General features: G+C 32.5%; 1 protein-coding gene across 3 annotated transcripts in view; it reads left to right on the top strand.

Annotated features, from left to right (window-relative positions):
• Positions 1-521: 521 nt before the first annotated feature.
• tok (tolloid-like protein 1 tolkin) overlaps positions 522-18,901 on the top strand; it is a 294,323-nt gene continuing 275,943 nt past the window's right edge. The window contains exon 1 of one of the 3 annotated variants that reach the window (XM_089632705.1): positions 522-857. The gene's annotated coding sequence lies outside the window, so the exon portion shown is untranslated. The remainder of the gene's footprint in view (positions 858-18,901) is intronic. The other 2 variants (XM_089632702.1, XM_089632704.1) reach the window with 2 other exon arrangements.

Here is an 18,901-nt window from a genome sequence, read left to right on the forward strand (position 1 = left end):
AGTTCATGGAAGGTAGGTACAAGAAGGCTATACTACCATATATTTTCAATCAATATTAATTTAAGCTAAGTCCACTTATACGTTTGTTGTACTTGTTTAATTTTACATCCTTTAAGAGCTTCTACCAATTTTATACTTTATGTGATCGAACGCCACATTCAATTGTAATTTAAAAAAAATATGTGTTTAGTAGTCGGAACCCTTGTGCGGTACCTACTTACGAATGGAAAAAAAAACAAAGTTATTTATCTCCTTGCTGTTTTTATTATTGACAAATATGTTTCTTATCCGCCAATTATCACCACCGACGTCCGCATAAATAAAATAAATCAAACCTGTTGACGTATCGCGGAGTCCCTTCAGCCTTCATTCTCCTACTACTCCTATCTAGTACTGGTATAATATTATGATTATCATTCTAACGCAGTGATAAGTTCCAAGTCCCATATAATACGAAAGCACCTCGCGTACAATTTACTACATAGAATACACTGTACAGTGTACAGTAGGCAGTAGGCAGGCAGGCGTATCTACAGAGTGAAGAGAACGATTCCTCAGTAGCTACGCTCTACGTCCCGATAATGTCCATGTTTCCAGTCGGTATTCTCATTCGGTGACTCCGCGCGGGCCCGAACGGTCGTCTCATCGACTGTGACTGGCTATACGATACCATCCTTGCTGTTTACGATGCACTCGGCTCGAGTTGCGGAACTAAATATCGTCTTCCTTCCTCCCCTCAAAACTTTTCGGTTTTATTAATTTCTGTTTCCGCCCTACGCCGACTTCATGACCGTGCCGTAACTAATTTACAAAGTTTTGGATTTTCGGAAGTTGGGCCCCCGCAAGAAAAAACGTTGGTAAGTTTTCTTGATACTTGTTTTGAAATGTTATTAATATTTGTGGAATGATTTCCTTTTATGTATTAATTCGACATCGGTATGAAAATATGTAGATTTTACTTCTTTTAGTTAATTCAATACGCTTTTAATGTATATTATTCCCTAAATAACGATTCTATTAAAGTCATTGATTTTGTTGGTTTGGGAAAGATTTTGGATTACTTCTTTTAATTCGTACCATTCTTGTGCTAGTTGACTTTTTTATTTCTCGTTTGTGTACTTACCAACTTGTTTCAACTCATTTATTATATTTTTTGTGTGCTTATGGTACAAGCTACAATATATTTGATTAGCAAGTAGTTTTTCCGTCTTTAACATTATTATATTAGAGTGAAAAACAAGGCTAAGACGTATCGGAAAAGTCTAAGTAAAAAACAATTACATAATATTAGATCTTTAAAGTTTAAAGTAAATGAAATTTTATTATAGTATTATATCGCTGCAAGTATCTTAGTTTTTATTTGTGAAGGCTGTTTCGGCCTTCGAGGCTATTATCAAACGCCGAAACAGTTGAATGAAAAAATGCTCGCAGACCTTAATAATAACATTATTCAATTTAATTTATTTTTCCTACTTTTGATATAATATCTCAGGCGAAATTACGTAATGACATTTTATGGACATACGTAATAGGTACTACAACTATGTAATAACTAAAAAATTTCTAACTGTATCTTATTGTACTGTGTATGTCTTAACAAATAAATAAATAAATAAATAAATAAAAATAAAATTGAATTTCTGCGAACGAAACAATCAAAATAATAATGTTATTGTTTTGGGTAAACATTTCTATTGAAGTATCTAGGTAAATAACCACTCACGAACTTACCTAGATAACTCAATAACATTACACAGATATATCAGTATTTCTATTGAATTATCGAGGTAAGTATCGACTCGCGAACTTACCTAGATAATTCAATAATATTCCTCAGATATTTCGGTGTTTCTATTGAATTATCTAGGTAAGTATCAACTCACGAACTTACCTAGATAATTCAAAACATTCCACAGATATATCAGTATTTCTATTGAATTATCTAGGTAAGTATCAACTCACGAACTTACCTAGATGATTCAAAACATTCCACAGATATATCAGTATTTCTATTGAATTATCTATGTAAGTATCAACTCACGAACTTACCTAGATGATTCAAAACATTCCACAGATATATCAGTATTTCTATTGAATTATCTATGTAAGTATCAACTCACGAACTTACCTAGATGATTCAAAACATTCCACAGATATATCAGTATTTCTATTGAATTATCTAGGTAATTATCAACTCACGAACTTACCTAGATGATTCAAAACATTCCACAGTTATATCAGTATTTCTATTGAATTATCTAGGTAAGTATCGACTCACCTATCACAATAACTTGAACATTCCACAGATATATCAGTTTTCAGAATATTTAATTATCAGTACAATCTATTTCAATATTTTACTGGATAATTGTATGTAAGTAACTAACATACTCGTAATATAACATTAAAGCTAGATTGCTAGTTCATCCTTACAATAACACAAATAACTGCACTAATTTTATTTTAAACAACTAACATTCAATAATAATTCAAAAAAGTCTTAGTTGGTAATTTATTTAGTTATTTACACCCTAGGGCGCTTTTACATGAAATGATAGTGATTTGTATAATTAAGTCAACTATAAATCCACATACCTGGATCATAATAACTATTTTATATAAGAAACCAGTGTGTTTACAAACATATGTAACCAAACAATCTTAAGATACAATAAGAATACATTATCTAATAATATTATGTCATGGGTTTATAATCAATTTTGTCAGTTTCGTGATTTTAGAAATATTTTCAGTTATTCTAACATTTGTATAAACATTAAATATCTAAGTTTATTGAACTTTGTTAATCGTCAAACGTATTCCGTATTCGATTCCTGAGAATTACAGTCATTCTATGTTTAGTATACGTATGTTCTCTATTTCAAAAAATGCGTGGACTTAACGATAGATAATTATTTAGCATGCTTGTGGTTTCCCTTATCTACAAATACATTACATGCACACAGACATAAAACCCTTGGATAATGTATCCACGAAATGTGCTAAGCATTCTTCAGCAAGATGGTAATTTCGTGTTAACATATTAAAGAGATAAAACGTAGATTAAGAAGTTCGCTCTTGTTTGGTTTTAGGCCACACTCATCCATATCTCAGCCAAACTGCCCATTAAATGTACATTATAGGAACTGCAAGACATTGTCGTATATACCCTTTTGCTTGTAGCCATCAAACCAGATTGTCACTTTTATAAAAGGTGAAAAGAAAACCGAATTTTTGGAGAAATAAGTTTGTCAGTAATAGAAACCACTGTCAAAGTTTATAAAATGTTTGCAAATCCACGGGAACGGCATAACCGCTTTTATTACAGGGTCATTGCGATGTTGTGATGTAATTTATTTAAAAAAAAAAACTTAAATTATTGCATATAATCGTCGCCGCGAAGTTTCGCGGAATGAGTCTACTCCAGGTTTGAAGGAAATAATTAAAGATCAACAAGAAGATAGCAGCTTTGTTCGTCCCCCTCTTAATAATATGGTTAATTTCTAATAGGTTCCTACAAACCAAATGAAAGCGACATGATAACATCATTGCGATATCTTCTTCCTTTCATTGGCTCCTTCGCTCTTCTTCTCCTAACATTACTTTGACAGCCTTAATACGAAAGGAAAAGAAATATAGTGTCTTCCTGAAAAGAAAATACCTGCTTAGGTAAGCTGAATATAGATGTCTATTTTCAATAGCAACCAGTGGTTTCCTTATTTCCCTTTTTTTGCTGAAACAGAAGAAAAGATTACGTTTATTCCTGGAGCTCGTCGCAATTTCCGTTAAGCTTCCGTTGCCATTTGAAAACATCGAGTATTTACGGAGAAAATAATTTTTCAAATTTGAAAATCTGACGCCAGTTTGAAATATTCAGAGAGGAGAAAAAACATAGCGGAAGCTGACTTTTTTCTGGTTAGTCAACTTCAAACTACCTTAGAATTTGTAATCTAACTTACTTACGGGTACAGAATAAGTTTATTATTTATTTTACTCTACACGGCAGAAACGACTGAACTAGAAGTTACTACCTCATTGAGCTCGAGTTTTTATACTTTATGAAAACTTTTAACTTATTGAACAATTTAAAAGTATGGTATCTTATCTTATTTCCACGTAGTTTTAATAAGTTCTTTCATTTAAAAAATACGATAGTAAATTCATTTTGACGTGGTCGATTCGATGATGGTTAAAAGTTATATATAATACACATTTTAATGTTTTACAGCTGATACCTGAAATGTCACTGTGAATGTAAAATAGATGAGTCAAGCAGCATTATGAATTAATATAAATATAAAAATGATGAGGTTACTGATCACTTTATTTTTATTTTATTTTTTTTATAGTGAATGCCTCACAAGAGTCCCAACTGCTCCCGTCTGGAGCCAGTGAGACTATGGCATCCCCAATTGGGGGATGTTGTGAGGCGGAAGGTAAGTGGGGAAGGGAAAGAGGAAGGTGGGGAAGTACCTGGCTATTCAGATCTAGTCACTAAACACGGCTAAAGCCATTTGGAGCAACGTTTCAATTCTGAATGGTGGTCTTACACCAGGGCGATACTGGTAGTATCTTCCACTCTGGAACGTGCCGCAAATATACTATATATTATTTTAATTAATTAATTGTGAAATAACACAAATTAATCAAATAAAATTTATTTGCGCACGCCGGGTTCGAACCCGCGACCTTCGGAATGGCAGTACAATGCGTTACCACTGGACTATGCCGGCCGTCAAATTTTTTAAATTTTAGACTTTCTTCGATCACTGATCGAAGAAAGTCAACGGTGCTTCAGATAAAGAGTAATTTAAAATATTGTTTTATATTATTGAAGCAAGTATGTTATATTGTATCCAACATGTTCTATACAGCTTATATATATATTGTAAGCAGGCTGCTTGTGGCGATTCTACATTGACCGAGCTCCGATTACACAGCAAATCTTATAAAATTTTTGAATGATGTAAAATGTTAACGGTATAGTTATATAGTGAATTTAAATAACTTTCATAGGACACGTGAAGGTTAGGTTGATTTGGCTTTAAACCACAGCAAGTTGTTTCATATGTTTCCATATTAATATTTTGAGGAATAGCATTAATTAAATGATACGATAAATGCGGTAACCGGATCACAATCATCATAATGATAATTCATCACATCTTTAAAAAGTTATATAAAGTCATGGAAAGTGATGAAACAAAAACTTTTTTAACTATGTTATGTAGGTTAGATTAGGTTAGGTTAGGTTAGATTAAAAAAAAAAAAATTTCATCGTTTCTAATGACTTTATATCACTTTTTAAAAGTGTGTTGAATTGTCACTGTGTTGAGTTATCATGGAACCGATAAATGCATATATATTTCTCGACTGGTTAAAGAAAGAATTTCTTAATTTAGCACATTGATAGGTTACATTTTTTTCTTGAAAAAGACAAAAATTCCCGGGTTACGAATAACCTGACAATATTTCAAAATCTTCTACTACCAACACAGTAAGCGGACATTTTTGCTTGTGTCGTGATCGAGGACTTGACGAGCAGCCAGTCGAAGAATTGAATTCACGACGCTTGGGTGGGACCCAGACGCGATGCAAACTCAGCAATTGACCGGTCGTACCGTAATATAAAAACCAGATGCTTACGAACAAACATTAAGGCTTAAAATATAATTTTGCTACGTTTGCAAATTTCAAGCCCGGGACAGAACTCCATAAGTGGGGGATTCTCGCAGCTTTGTCTGACCAAGCCCCTCGAAGGTTTTGAGGACTAGCCACATAGCGGGAATGGGGCGGGTACCCTTATCTTTGTGCTTTAGTTGGTGCAGGGGCACCCAACCAAAATCATAAGCCTTTTCGTTTACTGCCGAGTATTATTATAAAGCAAGGATTAATCCCTTTGAGATACGAGTGAGTATTATGATACAAAATAAACGGTTAGTACATTTAAATTTATTGTGAAAAGCTATTGCTATTCCTCCAAATATTTATTGTGAAAAGTCCCAATTTTCAAAAGGGAGTGTGCTGCATTAGTTTTGCTTTAAATAGAATCAAAAGGTGAGAAGAATTAAAAAAAATATATATTAAAAAATATATAATTTTTATAAAGCACTGCTGTTCAGTTTTGACTTTTCACCGGATCCGGAACATAAATCGCAGAGACATCACTGCGTAATATTCACGGTTGAACATTATTCGCCGATCTTTGGAAGTGTTAACTTAGTTGGCATTTTTTTTTGTTTATCTTGTTACTATTAATGCAATAAAATCAGTCCTAAACACTTTTCAAATATTTTATCTTATCTACAGATATTCCCTTGGAACTTGTTAGTTTTCAACGCTTTGCAAGCGAAATAGTTTTGTTTCAAATTTACATGATAAAGCAATTTTATGTTAAATTAAAATTCTTTGGAAGAGAAGCGCTCTTAAATCAAAATAAAAACGTTAAAAAATAAGTTATGTAGTTTTTCCTGTGAAATACCAAACTGTCGAATTTGGAACTGGTAATGCAAGTTAACTGCCAAATTTGGAACTGGCGTTACTTCAACTTTATAATTTTTCTTTATTTTGTGTGATTTGCCTTTTTTCCAAAGAAATAGGCTTTTGTTTTGAGTGAATGAATTTTTAAATTATTGATGACGTTCATTAAATTTGAAACAGAAAAATCAGAAAATATATGGTCGAATCTAGGAATTGAACCAATTTCCTTAGGTCATATTTAACTGTTTCATACTTTGACTTAGAACTAACAACATTATCTTCATTTTCTTAACGCACATTTTTATTGGCTGCTGTCTTAATGTATAGTACCAAGATTATTCTCGAACTAAATGCAATCTAGATAGTTCCTTGGAAAAATATATTAGTTTTTTTAAATCTATTGTCTTTTCTACATGTCTAAGATGTATCTTTTTGTTAACTTTTGGAATAACTTAATTAGTAAAACCCCAAATTGTAATATTTAATCATTGACGACAGTATTAGCGATTCTCAAACGAAAATTTGGAACAGAATAATCGGGAAAAGAAATATCTTTTTATTGTTTCACATTTTCGTTTAAAAGTTGCTAATATGTCTTCCATAATTAAATATTACAACTTGAGATTTTACTTATAAGTTAACTATTCAAAATTTTAAATGTAAATATGTAGTTTTTTCATTTATTTTTTAATTTAATAATAATACAGTTTTAAAAATAAGGTTGCCCAACAATGTTCGATTTTATAATAATGTGAATTGAGATAACGCAAGTGATAATCGCAAAAGGCCTTTAATGGACTTTCTCCACATTTGCGAAGTGACGAAGGGAACCATAATATATGAGCTTTATCAAGAGGAAGACGGACAGCCAGGTGTTCACATACCGTTTCCGATTTGGGTCCAACAAGCAGTCCCTTCCGTTTCGCACTCATATCATTCGGCAATTAGTTTGTTAGACTGATTTTGTCTTTTTATGGAACCATTTGCACAAGTTCATGGACTATGTTAAACAAAACACTTTTCCATGACAACTATCACAGAAAAGAGCAGAACAAGATAAGATCGAAGATAAAAACAACAAAGCTAGCAAAACAATAGCAATGGATTAAAGCCCCGTAGTAAGCGTTCAAAAAGAAGAAGAAGATGCTTTGAAAGGGAGATGTGTAGTATGTTAGAGGGAGCGCGCTGATAAAAAAACGATTATTTGAGTGAAAATATTTAATAAAGCACGACTTATTCAATATAGAGCAAAAATCTCAACAACAAGAATTTTTTTTTCGTACCAATAACCTGTGAAATACCTGAACCAGATCTGTATTTTTATAATTTTCAAGATTTTGTTCAAATTGTACTAGTCTGAAGATGCCCGTCATGAGGTGAAACCGGTCCGGTCATCAATATAGCGTCTAAGAAAGTTATAGGTGTTCTGAATCATAAAATTTGACGGCCTCAGTGGTCGAGGGGTAAGGCTCTCAACTAGTAAGCTGGTTTTCGTAGGTTCAAATTCCGGCGTGCGCAAATAAATTTGATTTGATTAATATGTGTTATTTCACAAGTTACTCATTCAAAATAATAAATACTATATTTGCGGCACGTTCCAGAGTAGAAGATACTCTCAGTATCGCCTTGGTGTAAGACCACCTATTAGGATTGAAACGTTCCTTGAAATGTCTTTGGCCGTGTTTGATGACCGAATCTCAACGGCCATGTTTTTCATAACCTTTCTCTTTCCCATATTCTTACCCTCCCCACTGCCTTCAGCCTCACAACATACCCTAATTAAGGATTCCATATTCTTACTGGCTCTAGACGGTTGAGAGTAATTGGGACTCTTGTGCGGTTTCACAATAATAATAATAACAATAATAAAAAATAATTTAAAAAGTATTTAAATATAATTCCATCAACAAGGTTCCAAATTTAGAATAATATAAGTTATATAACAGAGGCGTGCATTCCGTTTAGACAGGCTGCGCGTGCGCTTTACCATATTATTATAATAAGTGTCAAAAGCAGGAACTAAGTATGCAATACTACGCACATGTCATATTCAAATGTTGAATATGTTCTACATAAAATGAACATATGTATATTCTACATAAAACAAGGGAACACTTATTTGTGCCTGTCTCGTAAAAGGCCGTGTATTTCGGTACAAATCGCAAATGTTAGCAATCAATGCCATCTGTTGATACTTCTATTAATTAGTATAACTTTACTAACGAAATTGTTACATATAACTAACTAAGGAAATTTTTAAATTTGATATATATCCAGAAATTATTGTATTATCTATGGATTTATTTGCATAATAGATGTGACTGTTATACCAACAAAGCCATTCTTAGCGAAAATCTACCAATTCTGTGGTAATTTTTGAAATATCAATTAGTTCCTCATTTTTTCTACTGCATACTGTAATTAAAAACTCATCAATGCACAGTGGGTGAAAATACCAGTTTCCATTGGCTCTGCTTCTGAATACGAGATCCTCTCAAATATTATGCTGCTTTTCTTGTACTGGTGTGTCTGTTCTCAATATAACAAAAATTTTCGACTGTTTTTTTTAACTCGAGTATATTTTCTTATTTTGTTGTGCTGCTATTTTAAAGCTGTTGTTATTGTATAACATTGTAGAATCAAGTTCCTGCTGACTCTTGAAGTTACTTGCAATCGTGTAGCAGATGTCACATCAATAATATTAATTGGATAAAGGGCAAGATAGTTGAGCTAATTGCCAGTATTTTAAAAAATGTAATAAAAAGATTTAAAAAAATGGATTTGGTCTGCAACAATGCTACTAAAAGCAAATATGATACTATTTAATTATTTTCATCAATACTTAGTTATTCGTAATAATTTGCAAGATTTTCATATTAAGCCTCCAACGTAGAAATTCAAGAAGTTTTCTCGGAATTAGGGTGGTAAAATAAAATCATTTAATATCTAATGAAAACGGAGTTAGGAAAAAGGAAAGAATTAAAACGTATTTCTTTTTTGGATATTTACACATACTCACGTACAATAAGTTGGACCATTTGAAAAAGAAAACATTTTAATGTTGGCATATTTGTTTTTCTTTCTGTCAATATATTCCTTTTTCTAGGAATTCCTTCCCGAACACGGAATGGTGGACACTTCATTTTCAATACTGAATTCCGCTGAAGATTCAGGAATATTTAATACGGAAAAAAATTGACGTACCAACTGTGGGTTTGAAATATATTTATGGTGTTAAATGCATTGCACTGTTATTTGCTGCAGACCAGAATGCATTAAACCGCACTACAATCATAAATATATACTTAAGTAGAAAAAAAATATTTTTCTACAGGCATATATTTTTTTCCTCTTTTAAATTTTATTATATATATTTAATATGAAACCGCATGAAAGTCCCAACTGCTCTCAACCGTCTGAAGCCAGTGAGACTATGACATCCCCAATTGGGGTTTGTTGTGTTGTGAGGCTGAATGTAGTGAGGAAGGAGAGGAGATGAGAAGGAGGAAGGTGGGGAAGAGGAAGGTGGGGAAGTACCTGGCTATTCAAATCTGGTCACCAAACACGGAAAAAGCCATTTCAAGCAACTAATTTTAACAACTTTCAATTCTGAATGATGGTGTAAGACCAGGGCGATATTGAGAGTATCTTTCACTCTGAAGTATACAGCAAAATTAAAAAAAAAAACAACAACAACAACACATTATAGGTATTTACACACAGAGCAAGTATTAAGGATACATTATATGTATAATATTTTCATCCTTGAAGTAAGATATTCATTATTCGTATAGGTGGGTTCCGTTTTATTATATTTGCAATACCAAATAAATTAGATTTATCTATATCGAAATAAGAACCATGCCACCATTTCTCTATTCATATTCTATCAACAAAAGGGCAAATACACGAAATAAATATCACTTCCCTTTTCACTTTATGCGCGCCTATATTGCCATTTACTTTTTACATGGCTCACCTTGATTCAATCAGGAGAAAAGGGTATTTTATTGCTTGCTTCATACATAAATGCACCAGCACATTACTCCGCCGTCAGACATTTCAGTCCTCTCTACGTACAAAAAAGATGTTTCTATTGTTCGTTCGTATCCAAGGGTCCAAAATAACCATCCATCTTCTGGACTTAGAACTGTCGCGAGATCACTCAGTGTCCCGAGGTTTGTTTCTGAAATATATTTACCTTTATTATAGTGTATTATTTGTCGCAAAATATTCAGAATTGCTCTGAATTTCGCCCTTTTACAACGGACGTTACATCTACGCACAAAAGCGTACAAACAAATGTTGGTAAAAGGAGCGTTTTATTGTGAAAATAAATGTGTTTTGAAATATGACGAATACGTGCGACTTCTAACTTCTAACTCAGCTTTATAAAGACGGTTGACTTGTGCGGGCTTTTGGAAGAAACGCATCCAACATGGTGTCAAAATTTAAAAAATATCTGCGTCCTTATGAATAGTCACATAGTTTTTTGAAGGAAGAATATTCTACCGTATTATAGATGTCCTGATAATAAACAGAATGCGGCAAAACAGACAGTATTGTATTATATTTTATTTTGTACCGTTTCATACCATTTTAAGCATCAAGTCCTGAAGATGAAATCAGAAATATGATGGCCCCCAGTAGCGATAAATTAATGAAGGCGATTTCTGAAGTTTTCGGCAGCATTTTGGCACATCTCGATGGGTATAGCGGCGATTTCCTCCCGAATTTGATCCTTGAGTTCTTCCAAGGTGTGAAGCCGATGTTTAAAAATATTTTTCTGCAGGTAGCCTCAGTGGAAGAGTCGCAAATTGCAGCTGGAAGGCCCGCAGGGTGGCGAGGAAATAATGGCCATTTTCAAGACACACGCGGACCGCAAAGCCGCGGTGTTGTCCGAACTGAATCACGTTGAATCTTTATTGGTCAAATTTAAAAAAAAAGGTGACTTAGGGTTGATATAATCTGTTTAATGTCTTTTAAAAGGCGCCAAATCGTTGACCCTTGACCAATTTTTTAAAAAACTTTTAGCTATCGAAAAAAGCAGCTGCAAAAAAATAAAAAATATATTTTGTATTGCTAAGATTTGCATCTCTGAAAATATTAAATTGTTTTGGAAAACCATTACGTTCAGCATACCTCTATACTAGATTTGAAAGCTTTAAACGTAATTCCAGGAAAGTAGAAAGTACCCTTGTAGCAATAAATTGACGGTACTAAAACAGTATCTCGCGCCGAGCAGTATTTAAAGTTTGTTTCATTGAACTGGAAACTGGGATTTCAGAGGGGTAATCTTGTCTCGGACGCTAAGAAAAACGACGGTTAACGGTAGCTCGCCGGGCTAGTGTTTGATTTTCTTCTTAACGGGTGTTTATTGCCACTTACGAATAGAAGTAGCTAAGTAGCTAACACGAAGTTGAAGATAAGATAAAATGAAAATTATACCAAAAGAATTAAAACATATTAGTGGCGATGGATTGTTGAAAACCTTATTCAGTTTCTACTGGAAACCGCTTATAGTGGAGGTCGGTAATCTTTAACCTGCGAGTAAATTTTGATATATTTTTAACGTAATCAAACACAAACTGCCGAAAATTTAATTACTTTTCTATGGGAAACACGAGAACGCCTATAGATTATGGAAATTTGATACTATGTTTGCGCCGATAAAGATGACAACTCGGTGAATTGCCTTTTGTTTTGATCAAGGATCGGGATTTTTGCTATGGCAATGAATTGTTCTTCGGTTCCAGTATTACCATTTTCTCTTTCAACCTTCAGATTGTAATCGGTCGAAGTGTAATGAAGTCTATGCAGTACCTATCCATAGAAACGCATATAATTACACCGTACCATTACAGAATTAATTATTATTTACGTAGTAAAATCTTAGTAAACAAGTGAAACAACACCGCAGGAAGATCCATCTAACCTTTACCTACCGTAAGCACCATCCTTACATTTATTGTCAGTATTATGACCGATCTCCGAGCGTAATTTGAAGCATTTTTTTGCCATATAAAAACCTCACCAAAACATACTCATTACAGATAAAACCATTTAACCCCTACAACAATCATAAAATCGATACTGACGCCTAATGGTGGTCCTGCCAAAAATTAAGTCAGTTCATTTTATGAACTACTAATGGGCCCAGGCAGACCTTGTCCTGCTACAGACCGCCTTCTATGTAGACCGCATTTTATATAGACCTCATTTTATGTAGACCGCCTTTTATCTGGTGGAGCTGTTGTCAGATATGTTATACATTTGACATACATAGAATACATTTGCAAATCACATGCATCGTATATATTGTTTTGACTTTTCATTTGAAATCAATCATTTCAGCAGATTGTGATTATTGTTAAGTACGATAGAAAATAAGTAAAAATGCGACCAGCACCGTTCTATACTCTTTAAATTGCCTTGAAGTATATGGCTTTGACAATGTGACAGATCCCCGTACGAATACTATCCATAGAAAACACTTACGGTATACACTTTTTATTTAATTTTTTATTCATCTCATATTCTAGTGTACTAAATAAAAATAAAATTCCTAAATGATAGTGGATAAAAATTAAATGTTATAAATGATGGAAATAAAGGTTGATTATTAAGTCTAAACAATTTTGTTGTTTTATATTATAGTAGGTAATGAATACCAATTTAATGTAGTGCGATTTGGTAAACAATATTATTTTATCAATCTATCTTTTGCCGATATGAATAGATATAGCTTACACCACTTAAAAATGAATTACGAGCCTTTTTTATTATTAAAAGTCCTGATCGTATTAAAAAATATTAAGGGTTCTAGAGAAGTTACATTTTTTGGTTGTATGTAATTTTGGATGATAAAGCTGAAAAAAATTGCAGTCGACAATGCCACCTATCGGGTCCAAAACTATCCTACGTTTCAAGCTGGAACCAACCATACATTCAAATATAATTTCATTAAAATGGGTTGGGCGGTTTTGTAGATTAGCGTTTACGAACACAGTGACACGTGCTTTTTATATATTAAGATTTAGAATGAAACGTACAATCGAAAAGATTTTCCATTAATTCTTTCACCTTTTACACCAAAAATATGTGTTAAATTTAGCGTTTTATTCGGCATGCAGTATTACTCGCGTGGAATTGTAAACGCACACTGCACACTGCACACGAGCATTCGGTGTAGAATCGGTATGGAATGCCCGAAGCATCGACTATGAAACGTTGCACAATGGAAAAATTATAATGAATACTGAAAAAACGCAACAAAGAGCCTTCGTTACGAACATATTCGTTAGTTCAAAAATGGGCGCAACATAGAGTCATAAAAATTCGTGACCGAAATACGGTTACCATGGATATGCAGGGCTGGATTTTTATACAGTTAGAGTAGAAAATAGAGTTTATGAAATTCAAGTGTAAAAGCTCATTTTTTTTAAAGTATACTTTATTCAGCTATAAAATTTCATTATTATTTTTTTAACAATTGTAACAATTGTTACCCTTTGTGCTATGCATAAAAAACCTTGTCTTAAAACATAAGTTTACCAAAAACAATTTGTCTCGACGCCATCTAGTGAGAGAGTTAGCACTTACAATGCCTTTCTCATATAAAATAAAGTTGGTTGTTTTCAGGTGAAAAATGTAACAAGCAGTAATTTGAATGAAACACTAGTATATATTGAATAATTTCGCAGGTAAGAGATAAGCCGCCATAGCTCAGTGGTCAGAGCTGTCGACCGGAAATCAAAGGGACACGGGTTCGAGTCCCGTTGGCGTCATGTATCTTTTATCAGGAGATTTTTCAATGTGGATGAGTGTTTCAGGCGAATAATTATTGCTTGTAAAATAATAAAATTTCATATTTAACATTTATTCTAAAACAACTATAATAAGCATTGTTTTGTTGTTTCCGATAAATTTGTCTCGGGAAATTGTTAAAGCTTCTAGTAGGATAGATAGCTAAGGAAACATTTTATTTTTTAACTTAATCAACAATAATAATTGGATAATTTGTAGAGCGCCGTTTTTGTGAAAAATCACCTCAAGGGCGCTGTATTATAGACAAGGTTGCCAAACACTCAAAATATTGAGTAAGCGTTGCGTTGTTTTTATCCTAGTATATCTGCTACAGCACAGAATAGACCTCATGCAGAATTATTTCCAATATTTTCCTTCATTACATTAATCACATTTGTTCAGTTCGCAATATTTTCTGTGCATTTCAAATGCGCTACATACATCTTATTTATTAATTTTCCGAAGAAACAAATACTGTTTTAGAAAATAGATAAAATTATTAAAAAACATTATAATATCAAACGTGAAAAATTTTGTCAAACACGCTTAACATAACATTTTTATTTAAGTTTCTTTACTCCGAGTTACTCCAAGCATAGAAACATTGAGAGAACTCGATATTTCCAAAAACACATTCGTTTTGTTTGGGGAATTTGTAAGAAAACTTTATAATAAAAAAAATATATTTTTGAAGTTAAACCGATTGTTACGATAGCGTCGCGAAATATGAATTATTGATTTTGACTATTTTTAGATTTTTATTAATGCTTTCCAGTATATATAGATTTGAGGCAAACTGGAAAGAATTATTATTTATCTTTCTGACGCAAAAATAATATGTATTTTCGCATGATATATACTAACCTAACCTATAATAACCCAACCTAACCTAACCTAATCTAGCACAACCCAACGTAACCTAACCTATCATATCCCAACATAACCTATCATAAACTAACATATCCTAATCTATAATAACCATCCCTTTTTTTAATTTTTCTTTATTTATAAAACATACCTTAATATCTAAATATTTTTGGAGTTTGGTCAAAATAGTATCTACCTAGTATTTGCATAGAGTAAATGGTTAAAATTCTAGCCACTCATATCAGGAATACCAACAAAAAAATGTCATCAATATAAGTCATTGCAGCTGTCATTCCATACAGTGAAAGTGAATTTTCGATTTACGTAATTAAAAATTAAAATGCTAAAATTAAAAATATCCCAAATGCTGTCAGATTACCTATACAGTAATTAAGGTAAATCAGAAGGTTTTATTATAAAATATTTCGTATATTCTGTGTCCAGCGATTCTGAATAATTACCAAAATAATTTTAATTGTTAAAATGTTATATTATAGTTAGGTACTTTATAGCTTGTCTGAATTATTCACTCAATCAGTTCGGATTTTGAAAATGATAATTCGTATTCAAGAGTCATTTAACCAGAGTTCACATGCGCAACCAAAATGACTATTGTTAAAGTGTAGAAAAAAGGTTATCATTCGTTTAATTAAATCATTCGAATGTTATTCCACCTCGAAATATTCTTCCTACGATGATAATTGTCTAATGTTTTAGAGAAACCATATGTTTTTTATGTGTAACCTTTATTTATAAAACTAATGCCTATAAGCTTAGACACTGGATGAATATCGAGAAAGAAAGTTATTTTTACAATGCGATCATTGATTTCCAGGAAGAATAATCGTTTCATAAACTTCCGTCGTTTTATATGGGTATTCACTGCAATCGTAACATTGTCAACTTCACAACACAACTGCTATACTAAGAATTTGTAATGTAATAATTAAGTTATCCGTGAAAATGGCCAGAATGACCATATAAAGATTGTTTAATATTCGAGGTATCACGTCATCGGAGTCATAAATAAACCACCCACACCACAGCGAACGACTGCCTTATTGAATTTATTTTCAATATTTTAAAAATAAAAACCTTTATGATAAAATTTAAGATTTTTCGAAACGAAAATAATTGTGCATGGGCACTTTATTGTTTTATGATTGAACGTTCCCAATGGCTAAACAAAGTTGACACCTATTACTATTTACCCTACCTAAACCTTTATACGAACACATTCACGGTTAATACAGAGTTATCTGTATGTACGTAAACATTATATTATTTATGCTAAAGTTGAAAGCATTTCCACCGCGTTCATTTCGGTACAATTCATAAATAATTTTCTTGTTTAATTTTATATTGGGTTTTAGAATCCCTCATACACAGTTTTGTGTTTACACGTGAAGCCAAAGGCCAAGGTATAATATAGACTCGGTTAGAAAATAAGACGGTACAAAAGTGTCTTGATTTATCTATATATCTATTTAAATATAAATCTCCGAAAGTTCCTCATTGATTGCTTTCAATTTTTGACACAACGTTGCATTCAAAAAATTCTGTGTTTTCATATCCCTAAAACAAGCAATTTTTGAAAACCGGCGCCATCTGTTGGACGTAAATGGAACACGCGCTATTATTTCTCTATCTGCTCAGACAGACCAAGCCACAGCAACGCGTGCGGGGTACAGCTAGTTTATTTATTTATTTATTAAACGCCATAAAAGGCTTTTACAGTAATGTGAAACATTGGATTATAAGTACACAGTTCAGGGCTGTCAGAGACTTGACAATTAGAAATAGCATTTTTCATTAAAATAATACATCCACAAGCAGTTTTTATTGATGCTATACATATACATTTCACATATATATATGTATATATGTGGAATGTATATGTATAGAACACCATATATATGTTACACATAAAGAAGAACACAACAGTCAGTATGATGCAGTACAAACAGACATTTAACATTTCACAAACATATCAGTTACATTCACAACCAAGTATTTTTGCCTTGATGCAAGACGGTGAGGTTTTGAAAATATCAAAAAGGTCTGTATACGTGTTGGCAGTGCGGTGAAAACGCGCCAACGGTGAATGATACAAATAGTTAGTGCTATGATTGTCACTGTGGAAAAGATGGTGGAGTCGAGTTGATTTAACAGGGACACGAAAATTTATAACACTTAACATTTGAGGGCAGTCTATGAGATTGTTCAGTAATTTAAAAAGTATAAGAATGTCATTAATAGTTCGCCGGGTAGAAAGAAGTGGTAGATTTAGACCAGACATTAATGTATTATAGCAGATATCAATTACAGGCTGTCTCAATTTGAATTGAACGTATCGAAGAAATTTTCTTTGTACTTTCTCCAAGCGGTGTAAGTTACAGGTATAAATCAGAGACCAAACAGGAGATGCATATTCTAGGTGCGATCTCACAAGAGAGCAGTAGAGTAATTTAATTGACTCAATGTTTTGAAAAGTCCTTGTGTTAAGCATTACAAAACCTAGAATTTGCATGGCCTTATTGGAAATTGTTTCACAGTGACGATCAAAGGTAAGTTTTCTGTCAAAAATAACACCAAGGTCTTTGATAAATGGTACTAATGCAATTTCATTATTGTTTATTGAATACGATATGGTTATTGGAGTCCGTGATAGTTTATATTATTTATATTATATTTATTTAGTTTATATATATATAATTCAAACTCTTCGGGTATTTTGAAAATTGCCGATAAGTCACTGTCAGATTCATGATTTATTTTAATCCCAGTTGACATTAATTTAAAAATAAATTCGCAGTGTTTGGTAGCATCCAACAATGAAGTACTGTTTGAAAACGGGTTTTACCATTAGAACAACTCAAATAAAAAATATTAAAATTTTGATTTAAAAAATGCAGTAATTTTTTAATTAAGATTAAGATTTTGCTTACCGATTGATTTTTTCTTGTAAACTGTAAAAATACCCCTTCGTACGAAACTAGAAAACATTTTTAATTACTTACATATTTTAAAAGTTATTTTTTCACAAATCTTTCTCAATTCTCAAACATGCAAATGATGGCAGTCGATAACTTTTTTCGAATATGTTACAAATATTTGGATGTGTCTGTTGTAAACTTTTAAATGCAAATACAAAGCCTCTTTCTAACACTGGTTAAATCAAGTATCGCACTTTCTCAGTTTGTGACTTGAGCTTGTTTACTGTGTACTGAAAGGCACTGAAATACCCGAGGGTTTTGTGGCTTACTGGTGGAATGTATCGTGCTGAAGCACCGCGTCGTGGGTTCAGTTGTTTCTAGCTAAGTGCTTAATGATTGCATAATACACAAGCAATATATTCTTCATAATAATGTCGACGGTAGTAGGAGTTTTTCATTATTGTCAAGATATTCGTGAATGTTTATCTTTCTTATTGCACAATAAAATCAATGAGTTATTTTAATGAAACATTTATTTGAATACAAAAATGGAAACTCAATCACCAATTCTCATATTACTACCGGATTAAAAAATAAAACCTCTAATGTCTAGGTAGTAAGTAATAATGTTTATATATGTGTCTCTCAAATATATGTTATTTTATTTTCATGTTTCTGGCTATCACTCTTGAAGGGTGTTCTAAGCCATCACTTCTAATTACGGAGACAGTGAAGATGAATTTAAACATTAATTTTTTTTAAATTGGAAAATTTCAAAATTGTGTGCAAGATTGGAGACTTAAAAGAGATGA

The sequence above is a fragment of the Hesperophylax consimilis genome, chromosome 6, assembly GCF_061612785.1.
Source record: "Hesperophylax consimilis isolate HC1 chromosome 6, BYU_Hcon_1.0, whole genome shotgun sequence".
Lineage (NCBI taxonomy): Eukaryota > Metazoa > Arthropoda > Insecta > Trichoptera > Limnephilidae > Hesperophylax > Hesperophylax consimilis.